The sequence below is a fragment of the Tiliqua scincoides genome, chromosome 6 (genome assembly GCF_035046505.1).
Source record: "Tiliqua scincoides isolate rTilSci1 chromosome 6, rTilSci1.hap2, whole genome shotgun sequence".
NCBI classification, from domain to species: Eukaryota; Metazoa; Chordata; class Lepidosauria; order Squamata; family Scincidae; genus Tiliqua; species Tiliqua scincoides.
The window spans coordinates 6,835,694-6,847,483 of record NC_089826.1 but is presented as its reverse complement, the minus strand read 5'-3'; the positions used below and the strand labels follow the sequence as shown (position 1 = coordinate 6,847,483).

General features: G+C 46.7%; 1 pseudogene; it reads left to right on the top strand.

Moving 5' to 3' along the window:
* The first annotated feature begins 1,315 nt into the window (after nucleotides 1–1,315).
* LOC136656383 (5S ribosomal RNA) lies at nucleotides 1,316–1,435 on the top strand (annotated as a pseudogene).
* The last annotated feature ends 10,355 nt before the right edge of the window (nucleotides 1,436–11,790 follow it).

Genomic DNA, 11,790 nt, shown 5'->3' with positions numbered 1-11,790 from the left:
AGGCTTAGTGGAGAGGAAGGCCAGAACCAACAAAAGGCATTGACTGGGGTAGAACTCCATCCCTAGGTACAATGATTCTGAACACGGATGTTGTAGTTACTACAAGTCATGTCTATTAAAAGGGTCTGTCCCCCAACTTTGTCATCCTTCTTGAGACAGGATCTCACAGAACATTTCCACACTTCAAAGCAATAATGGAGGTGTCAGGATTCCTTGTACAACAAAAAACTTTATTCTCACCCTACGGAAATTCTGCTGCATTGCTATTATCTGATCACATCATTAGAACTGTTTTATGAGAGCAGTTTCTTTTTTTCCTAGCATGCAGTACACAGGTTTCATGGACGGGGGTTCAGCTACTCCCCCCCCAAGGTTGAGCTCATCTAAGAGGCTCTCTCCCAGGCCCCTCTGGGGGCAGCCCCAGGCAATTCAGGTTGGTGGGGGTGGTCTTCCACTTGTTGGTTTTCACTTTCTCCTCCAGGTATTCAGATTCCAGGAAGTCACATCACTGGGATTCAAAAGCAGACAGAGATCAAGGCCACAGAGTATTAATTGCATAACTTGGCTAAACCTCTGGAAACCTTTCCCTGATGAGTGTTCAAAGAAGAACACATAATCAGTCATTAATTTGCCTTTCGGCAAATAATCGGTCATTAATTTGCTTGCGTTGGCGGGAGCTGTTGTTTCACCTCAGTGCATGGGTAAATGGCGAGATCAAGCTCAAACTGATACTAGTCTGAAGCTTGACATTTTGGTGCCTAGCTGGAAGATACTGAGCATTCATCTCACCCTGTTTGTACGCACCTCCATACACAAAACCTGGAAAAGCAAGTTCTGCAGCAATCCAATTTGGAAGGGTAAAATATTTCCCATACTTGTGCGGAATAGTTTGCTGATTTGTTGTTAGAACAATACCCACACTTGCTGTGTCCTAGCAGGGCAATCTCTGAGTCTTGTAGCATTTCTTTACATTCTCCTGCTCCCATTCTTTACTGGGGGGAAGTGACACATGCAAGGTAACAAGTGATCACTGCAAATACACACCTGGCTGATATCACAAATGGGGCCTTGCAGGACACAGGCCTATTGCTATGCAGGAAGGAACTGGCCCTACATCTGTTGCACAAGGCAGTCCTCCCTCCTTTCACTGCAGCTGCTTCTGTGACCTTGCTGGTAAGCGTGGAAGTACGATCACTGAGTGGACAGCCTGGCTGGTTGCAGCAAGGGGAGATCGGAAAGCCAGGAATCCTGTACTAGATTGGCTTGCCAACTGGGCTGGAGAGGCATTTAGTCTCATCTCTTCTTTTGATGACATTATTATGAGCTCTGTTACCCTGCACATGCCTGATCTCATCTGATCTCAGAAGCTAAGCAGGGTCAGGCCTGGTTAGTACTTGGATGGGAGACCGCCTGGGAATACCAGGTGCTGTAGGCTTATACCATGATCTCGGAAGCTAAGCAGGGTCAGGCCTGGTTAGTACTTGGATGGGAGACCGCCTGGGAATACCAGGTGCTGTAGGCTCATACCATGATCTCGGAAGCTAAACAGGGTCAGGCCTGGTTAGTACTTGGATGGGAGACCGCCTGGGAATACCGGGTGCTGTAGGCTCATACCATGATCTCGGAAGCTAAGCAGGGTCAGGCCTGGTTAATACTTGGATGGGAGACCGCCTGGGAATACCGGGTGCTGTAGGCTTATACCATGATCTTGGAAGCTAAGCAGCGTCAGGCCTGGTTAGTACTTGGATGGGAGACCGCCTGGGAATACCGGGTGCTGTGGGCTTATACCATGATCTCAGAAGCTAAGCAGCGTCAGGCCTGGTTAGTACTTGAATGGGAGACCACCTGGGAATACCGGGTGCTGTAGGCTTATACCATGATCTCAGAAGCTAAGCAGGGTCAGGCCTGGTTCGTACTTGGATGGGAGACCGCCTGGGAATACCAGGTGCTGTAGGCTTATACCATGATCTCGGAAGCTAAGCAGGGTCAGGCCTGGTTAGTACATGGATGGGAGACCGCCTGGGAATATTGGGTGATGTAGGTTTATACCATAGTCTTTCCATGCCTGATCTCATCTGATCTCAGAATCTAAGCAGGGTCAGGCCTGGTTAGTACTTGGATGGGAGACCGCCTGGGAATACCAGGTGCTGTAGGCTTATACCATGATCTCGGAAGCTAAGCAGGGTCAGGCCTGGTTAGTACTTGGATGGGAGACCGCCTGGGAATACCAGGTGCTGTAGGCTTATACCATGATCTCGGAAGCTAAGCAGGGTCAGGCCTGGTTAGTACTTGGATGGGAGACCGCCTGGGAACACCAGGTGCTCTAGGCTTATACTATAGTCTTTTGAGACTGAAGGTTGCCAACCAAAGCATGCATCTGGGCCAAGACTGGCAAACTGTACTGGTATCTCTACTGATTATTCAAAGTCAAATATGCATGAACCCAAATTACTTTAAGGGAGTTGAAGCAGGAATGTGCAAGACATATTTATGAGAAAGTGCAACATAGGACATGTTCCTTGCCAGGCCTGTTGGCAGTGACTTGTGTTCTAAGGTGATAAATGATTTGGCTGTAGGCTTCCCCAAAAGCAGGAGATACAGTGTGAGAGAAGCTTCTGCACTACCAAATCATATGTGCCATAGATGTTTCTTGCCCCCTTTCCCTCTTCAAACATCCAACATGATGTGCTCCAAATACCCATCTTTCCAAAAACAAAACAAAATATAAAAACTAATGTTTGACCTACTCTAACAGTAAGCCAAGATCTTGCTTGCTTGTAAAGACTAACTCTCAAGGGACCCATTTTTAAAACCGGCTGCAAAATTGCATCAGAACTACAGAGATGAAAATATGGCATGGCTAGGTTCGAGAGCAGGGGTCTCCAAACCCCAGCCTAGGGACCAGATGCAGCCCGCAGCAAGCCTCTTTCTGGCCCGCAGCCAACTTCTTGTCCCTTGAAAGCCTCTGGCCCACTCAACTGAACATGACCAGAACTGTGCTCCGATTGTGTCTGGAGGGTGTTCTGAGGGCTGGAGAGGTTGAATGAATGAGCCCATTCATTCATTGATTCACTCATCTAAGTTCCATCTCTGATTTATTTAAATTTTATATTTAAATTTTTTTCCAGCCCTCCACACCACGCCACATATTTGATGCGGCCCTCTGGCCAAAAAGTTTGGAGACCTCTGTTCTAGAGTTAAGGTTAGCAACCCATGTCGAAATCAATCTTCAGTTGTTGATGTCAGTGCAAACCAAACTCCCTTAAAGATCAAGCTGTCTTTGGGCAGTTCAATTTCATTATCTCTGCTTTTTTTCCATTCACTCTTGAATGAACTGGGACTGTCAGCACAGCCTTAAGATTGACAGAACTGCAAAGACGGTGGTTCAGAACCCCACTCCCTGAGGGCCCTGGTTCAGTTGCTCTCTTTCAAACTACTACTTTATAGGATTGTAAAACAGGAACAATACAGGAAGAGAATGATGGACGCCCTCCGTACTCATTGGAAAAAGCATGGGATAAAATTGAGGTTCATAGTGAGGAAAGCTCCTTGGCTGAGAAATACATACTTGTCTCCTTGGATAAATTCAAAGGAAAACATTAACATTTGAAGCAAACCTAAAGGTTCCACATCGGTCTTTTGGTAAATTTCAGAATTTTCCAAATTCTAACACTAGTTAGAATAGAATCACACTCGAGGGCAGAATGCTCCACCCCGATTCTACATAAGACACCAGGGTAAATCCTGAACGTGAAGCAGAACCTGCTTGCTCAATCTTGCGCTGCACTCTGTGCATTTTTAAACTAAGGTAACATATCCACCCAGTGCATGGCTAATGAAAGCGTAGCCCGGTGCCGAGAGACAAAATGACGCCCCGGAAGTGACATCACAACCAGTGGAATAGATAAGACAACTGCTAAGCTGCATTGAATCTGGGCGCGGCAGAGGTGATTTCTCGCCGGCCAAGGGTGGCCAGCACAGGGGTTTGGTGAGAATGGGATGGGGGTGTTTTGTGTGGCAAAGGGCATGGGGAGGGCAGACTGGTGAGTCGACTGTGCCAAGAGGGGGTGGGACCAACCTCCAGCACTAACTCTCCTCCCGAGCGTTCTAGCGATAAATCAGGCTGCTCAGATTTGCACCAGCAATTTCACCTGCACAGATCCAAGTAGCCCCATTGAAGTGGCTGCCATGCAGCACGGGGTAAGGTGAAATAAATTCCCCTTAATCTGAGCTGTGCAGGATCCACCTCAAACCCTGCGCTGGATACAGTACCGGCCAGCCTGTTCCAGTGCAGGTCAGTATTGGCCTGTTAATTGCACAGACCAATATTGCAGAGCTTGGGCAAACTTTCATCCGATTGCTTACACTCATCAGAATTTTGCCATTAATCCCTTTGAACCATAGTCCAATTCCTAAGTTAAAATGTCAGGAACAAGCCACAGTTGGTAAAAATGTACAGCTTGAGCAGTTAGTTCCAGACAATAACAGATATTAAGAATTCAGTTGGTTTTACAACCCTGTACTCAGAAGTCCCCCGAATGGCTATTTATGCAACTAGTAATTACTTTTCTGAAAGGGAAAACTTTTCCTGGCAAATCATCAAAGGCACAAGCTAGAAATTCTCAACAAGCAATATCCACAATGTATTCAGCTTCCGAGATCTGATGATAGGACGCAATTTCTGAATGCTGTAGCACAGCCTAATGCAGGGGTGTCAAACATAAGGCCCAGGGGCCGGATGCGGCCCCCAGAAGCTTTTTAACTGGCTCTCAGCTGCTGAGGTGTTACAGCTGAAATGGCGGCCCACATGAAAATCGGGCTTCCCCAAATCTTGAAATATGATCAAGATTTGCATAATTTCCCTTATATCATTTGTAGTTAATGAGTTTCTATATGAGAACAGGGTTTGATTCTTGGCCATTAGCTGCTTAATGATGTCACTTTCTGCTTAATGACATCACTTCCGGCCCTCAGCTGGAGCCCTTCAGCCCTCTATGAAACGAGTTTGACACCACTGGCTTAATGCAAACTCCCATGAGGCTGTTCTTTACATGTTGCCAACTTATGCAGATACCTGGTTTTTTGGGGGGGGTGGTACGGAATCCCTGTTCCAGACAAAAGCGTTCCCATTTCAAAGTTAACATCCATTCTGAAACACACTGAAAAGCTGAAGTTTTTGTACTAGTTCTTAGCTGGTTCAACTCGAAATGCTTCTTCCTGGTTCTCAATAGTGCAAGGAAGCCCTGACCACGAAGCTTAATCCACTGAGCAAGACTGTAAGCAATTGAGTGTGGCAAAGGGATTATTTCTGATGGCATCCATTCTTTGTTTACTGACACCGTCCTCTCCGCTACAGAACTAAAGGGTTTTTTTTTCTTAACCACTATAAAACTAAATGGAGGTATTCCCAGTGGGAAAAAAATAGAACATTACAGCGACCATGCCCCTTTCAAGTTTTTGAGAGAATAAAAGAGAAAAAAAAAATTACAGCTCTACAACAGCCTTTTCCTGGGGTGTGGTGACCAAAACTGTGCACATACTTCCAAATGTGGCCACACCATCGATTTTTTCAAGGGCTATATAATATTAGCTGTCTGATTCACAATCCCTTGCCTAATGAACCTGAGCATGGAATTTACCTTCTGTTTTGCCAGATCCCCAGCCCAAACGTTGCTTAGAAAACCTATGCCTGCTTTAAGCTAATTAGCTCCCCTTTGTCCCCCAACAATGGTCCTAGTTCGGCCCTGCAGCACTGCTGGACCCCACCACTAGAGTAGCCTGCCTGTTCAACCTGCAGAGGTCCTGCTTCCTCCCTTCTCCTGGGGCAGCTTCTGCAGCCACTACAGCAACACCTTGGTCCTCAGCAGGTCTCAGGCATGGCAGCCGCACATCAATCTCCAGTGTCTCCAGCAGCCTCCAAAGTCATTCACCCATCTGTCCTTTAGTCAGTTAGCCCATCAGCAGTTCCAGTAGTCCATCAGCCATTAGCTCCTCAGTCCATTAATCCTTTCTTTCTTCCTTCAGGCTTTCCTCCTACTACTACCCACACCTCTTTTCCTTCCTGCAGGTGATGCTTTTATCCCCCAGGGCCTTATTGCCTTTGAGTAGCTGCAGCTGTGCAGCACACTCACTGCAATCTATGGCCCTGCTGTTAACCCCATGTTTGCCTGCCAGAGCAAGGGGCCACTGTTGACACTGTTGACACCACACCCTATCTCCTAAAGGGATCTTGTGCATTTCCATTACACCTTTTTCACCGATTGTCATGAATATGTGCAGTTCAGGCCTAATAGCATTGCAAAGCCTGAACCAAAGTAACCCAGTAACATAGAAGTGGCTCGCATCCTAGCTGCAAGGAATTTACAACTCATGAAAGGTGATAATGCAGCACCTCAGCAGACCAAGAGGCGTCCATGAATCCCCAGTGGGAGGGGGAGAACTAAGAGGGCTAGCATCTAGCCCCACTTCGAGAAGATTCTGTCCCCAAGAGCTCTGATTGGTCAAATAAGTACAGGATCACCCCATCCTGTTGGCATGAGAAGTATAAGAACAGAGCCCAGGGGGGTGTCTTGGGCTTTTTCCTTTGTCCTTTTGTCTTTGTCTCTTGGTGGAAAAGGTGGTGGGTGCACATCCTGCCCCGCCAGGACCATGTGGCCTCATAGGTAACTGAGGATCTACAAAAGAAGCTGACCCAGGTGAGCATTAGGAAATAATAGAGATAGCCAGTTAGCTTTATTATTTTATGCTGATATGTTTCCTAGAAGTTTTTAGGCCTCTAGCATTTGCTGCCTTTTGTAACCTTATGTAACCCTATGTACTTAATAAAGTAAAAATCCTTTTACCATGTTGGTTCATTGTCTGTTGGGGACAAAGTTTCAGAATCCTGCCTAGCTGTTCAGCAAGCTACCAAAAATCCTCATTGTGGACTAGTAACTTGAGGACTGAGACTTTAAGTAAAGAAAGTGCTCAGTGCCTACAAGGGATATAGTTAAGCCTAGAGAGTCTCAGTGTCCCTGGACTGAGGCACTGGCACATACAGGGTGGTGGCAGTTCTACCGAACAGGGGTTCTTGAGGCTCTAGGGTTCAGGAATCAAGAACTCTCAGCACCCAAAACCCTGGGAGTGTGTGACGAAGTATACGACACCGATACTGTACCCTGAGTTAATGTTTTCATTGACCCCACAGTCTTTTTTTTCTAGTTCACTTTTCCAGTAACTCCCAGTCTGACCAGATGCAGAGAATTCACATATCCAAGAAATGCATCCATTTGGCTCTCTGGCTCCTTTTTCATCCCAGATGCAAAGAATTCAACCAGCTTCTCTTGGATCCTGATATCATCTCTAAACTTCCCTTTTATTCCCTTGTTTTTTCATGAGCCAACTATCTCCCTGGCAGGTCTTCTGCTTTTGATTCTTTCTCCACATCCCTTATTGTCTGTTTACATTTCCTTTTGTCAGAGTTTATTCCTTTATATTCTGAACAGATGTCGAGCAGACCACAGCAGCAGAGTCAATGCAAAGCTCTAAGGCTTGCTAAAAGCCATTCATCACCAGTTTTTATGGTGCATTTAGATCTTGTGCTTTGAAATGCAATTTTGCACTTATTGGCTGTTTAGAATTAATGGTTTCATTTCATGTGCAAAGTGGGAAGTTTGGAGTGCTTGTAGTTTGTTTGAACTATCTCAGAAGGATGGAGGCAGAGTGTTCCTGTGATAGGAACTAATGGCTGAAGTTTTTTTTTTTTTGAACAACCAAGGGAGGGGTGAAAGGAGACAGGCAAACAAGGGGGAGGCAGTTCTTTGCACATAGCTGAGTGGAGTGCAGATGGGATGGGAACAGTAGGGGGGTATTAAATGACATCTCCCACCCACCACACACACCCCACCACCACCTCCCTTTTTACTGTGAAGTTTTGCTCAAGGAAGCCATTGACTCACGACTCGACTCAGCTCTTGAAATGGTTCTGCTCCAGAATTGAAAGAATCGAAACTTTGCTCACCTAGAGTTGCAACTGCCATGCGCTATGACTCCCGAGTTGCATCCAGCCACCTCTGACTCATCCGAGCCTTAAATCCAATCCTCATGTATACAGTGATTGACTTAGGGCCCAATCCTATCCAATTTTCCAGCCCCGGTGCAACTACGATGCAGCCCCACGGTAAGGGAACAAATGTTCCCATACCTTAAGGAGGCCTCTGTGACTGCTGCCCCATTACAAGATACAGTGCAAACCCCATTAGCACAGTTGCACCAGCACTGGAAAATTGGATAGGATTGGGCCCTTAGCCACCTTGAGTGCCCTTACTGGGAAAAAGGCAGGGTATAAATTCACTCATTGAATGAATGAATGAATGAAATTACAGCTTTGGGCCATATAGCTTTGGGCCACATCTGGCATCATGGCCTTGCCTATACTACTGAATATTGCAAGCTCTCTTAACCGACTCAGATGAGAGTCCCTCTCCTCTGTCTGTAGCTGGTGCAAATCAAGCAGGCCTTGGTTCACTTTCTTCTCTAGCTGCAGGGCACTCCAGCAAGCATCTAGTCTGCTACACTACTCATCTTGCTCTGGTTTCTGTGCCAAGAGTTGTTAAATTTAAACAGGCAAGAACAAAACAAATACTTACAAAAGCCTGGAGCATCTCTGACTTATCCAGAAGTAATCATTGGCGATTTTGAAGAAAAAGGTTCTATTTCACATATTAAACTTAAACCTTCATAGTACCTCAAATTGTACTGGTTCAAAAAGTCTAGCTTTGTTCTATTAGATCAAAAAAGAGGTTCTCGAATTCCCCAGTGGTGAAGCTACGTACATTTGTTCTTTCTGAGGAAGCTCATTTCAGTGCGGTTTGTTTTTTTTAAAATTTAAATTCATTCCTCTGTGGGTGGTTTTATCCCCTCGAGTCATTTGCTACAGTTGGATGACTGTTACCACATACTTCCAAACGTGGATCTGAAAATACGCGAACAAGCCACCAGGTTCCACACAGGTCTAAAGCATTTGATTCTTATTCAAGTGTGTTGGCTTAGATAAGGAGGTACTTGTTTCATACACATGTAGTGTGCTAGCCAGAAGCTTATTAAGACTAGGCATTTATCCTATGTATGGGTACTTATGAGCAAGTACTATACACAGAAGTATACCTTTCTTTGGAAGAAAATCACAAATGATGAACTGCGTAGTCCCAGAATCTTAACTGGCAACTCAAAACTGCTAATATAACTCTCAACAATAAAGAGGTTGTCCTTGACTCCATGTTGAAGAACAGATAAGCACAGCAGCATGTTTCTCCATTAGAAAGCCCTTTCCGCATTAAAGAACTATACAGTTCATTAGCGCTGCTAGCAGGAACAATGTTTACTCAAAGTTCTTCCATTTCCAGCAGATGAATGCACATGTTCATCAGCCTGACTGGGCAGCTGTAGAACACAGTCTTCTCTTCTGCCTGAGGCTTCTACATCCTCTGCTCTCCATTATTTGCATCTGTGATCTGGAGGAACTGTTAGCCAAGGGCAATGTGTATACCAGCCATTTTCAACCACTGTGCCACGGCACACTGGTGTGCTGTGAATGGTCCCCAGGTGTGCCGCGGGAATTTGGGAGAAGGTCATTTACTAGTAGGGCCATTGGAGAGGTGAGCCCCCCCCCTCCATTGGCAGCACAGCGTGCCTTGTCAAAAAACAGACGGTGTGCCTTGACCATTTTAGTGCCTTGCCAGTGTGCCATGAGATGAAAAAGGTTGAAAGTCATTGGTGTATACTGACTAATATGCAATTGGTACTTATTCGCCACACCTGAGACTACAATCCTTTTCACACTTGGGAATAAATGCAAGTCAAATCAAAGCCAAATACACCATCAACTAAACGCTGGGCTCAAAAGCCTCCTTTTACAACCTAGTCATTAGCCTGACTCCGTGGTCTTTATACCATTGAGACCCTTTGCCGTTACAGGGTGCTACAGAGAAATAAGGTGAACCACAGGGATCAGGGCTGTAGTCTCTATGGGTGGTTCATTTTCGTAAAAGCTGTTAGTACCAATCAGGCGCTAGCAGCCGATTGCCCCCTCCCCGCCTCGTGCTCCAAGGCTCAGGCTTGAGCCGCGATTGGTCCCTGTGGCTGGGGAGGCGGGACTAGAGCCCTGGCGCGGAGCGCACGCCCCAGCCAGGCTCAGAGAGCTCCCGGCTGGCAACCCCGCCCACCCATCCGCCCTATTAACCAGTCTGGGATTAGCTGGTCACTTTCTAGGGCCGGGTAGGAATTTTTTGCGGTCAACCTGATTGGCCTTGGTTGGCTGTTTTTTCGCCTACCTCAGACTGGTGAACAGGCGGTGCAGTTTAGGTTAGGCTGGGCTGGTCACTCCCAGTATGGGCAGGGTATGTGCAGGGCTGGATAGGTAGGGACTTGGCTCGATGTCTATCCAAGGCAGCAGGGTGAGGGGTAAGTCCGCTCCCATGATGCCTGACCGGCTCCAGGAGGCAGGCAGGCAAACCCCTGGCCTGGACAGACAGGATGGTGCGGCTCGGCCAGCTAGCCTGAAGTCCGGCTGCCTTGCCCCCTTTGGGCTGGCGATTGACAAGTGGTACGCCCAATGAGAATGTAGAGGGAGGCAGACGGCTAGGACCGGTTCCCCCATATTGCCCCGCACGATTGATGTTCAGTGTTATTGCCCTGCTGCAGTTAATGTTTAATAAAATGGCCCATTTTCATCCAAGCCGAAGTCTGGTGTCTTTATTGCGGTTGTGGGGGTAATGAAGTTCAGAATTAGCCTGTAACAAACAGCTTTGATTTGTCTATTTATCAGCAACACAGCAGTACTCTAGACATATAGTTTTGATCTGTGAAATGCTTTCTTGCCTTCAACTATTGCGGTGGTTCCCAAACTGATGGGTCGCACTCATCAGGGGAACCTGAAGAAGGCCACTCTCCCTTAAGTGGCCATGAAATTACTGCTGCAAGAGCAGCACAGCAATTGTGCTGCTGCCACAATCAAGGGGCTTGTAAATGTATCTGGGTGGGGTAGCATCAGCCATTGGAGGGGCTCGCGGCCCCTTCTGAGGGCCTCAGAGGGACCATGCTTGGACTAAAATTAAGGATGATGGGGTGAGCTGATTTTGCAGCTTCCTAGCAAACCCTTTCCCATATAGAGGGACAGGTCTAACACCGCCTTATTGGGGTTGCCAGCGGCTACCCACTGATCTCTTTGGTCCCTCCCAACTCTTACCACTGGGTAAAGGTTAGAAACCACTGAGCTAAGCTCACCACTCAGTCAGGATGAGCACCCCTCAAACTGGAACTCTACTTCCCCCTCCCCCATTTTGCCACTTGAATCCACAAGCCAAAATGCACAATCCCAAAAAAGCTACCAAGGTTATTTATTTCAGAAGAGATAACAGAAAGAGATAAAGAGAGACACCCCCCCCTCCGATGTGCAGGGGGGGCAGGAGAAGAAAAGATTGATGTCAGTGCATCCAGGGCCAAATCTTATCCAGGGCAGTAACATCTCCAACACTTAGCACATGTGGTGCATTGAGGTCTTGATGTTACCAGACATGATATTACAAGACAAGCAGTTTTATCAGTTAGAAAGCCACTTGGGATGGGTTCTTTCTCCCATCTCTGTCAAGCCTGCTTAACTAACAGTAAGCCAGTAGTCCATATACACCCACGAGTGTGAAGTGTAGAGGAAAACTGAGAACAAAACAAAGACCAAATTCTTCAAAGAAATTTTAATTCTGTGTGTGCCATGCAGAGAGCCGATGTAAATGCTAAATCCAAGGGAGGGTAAGC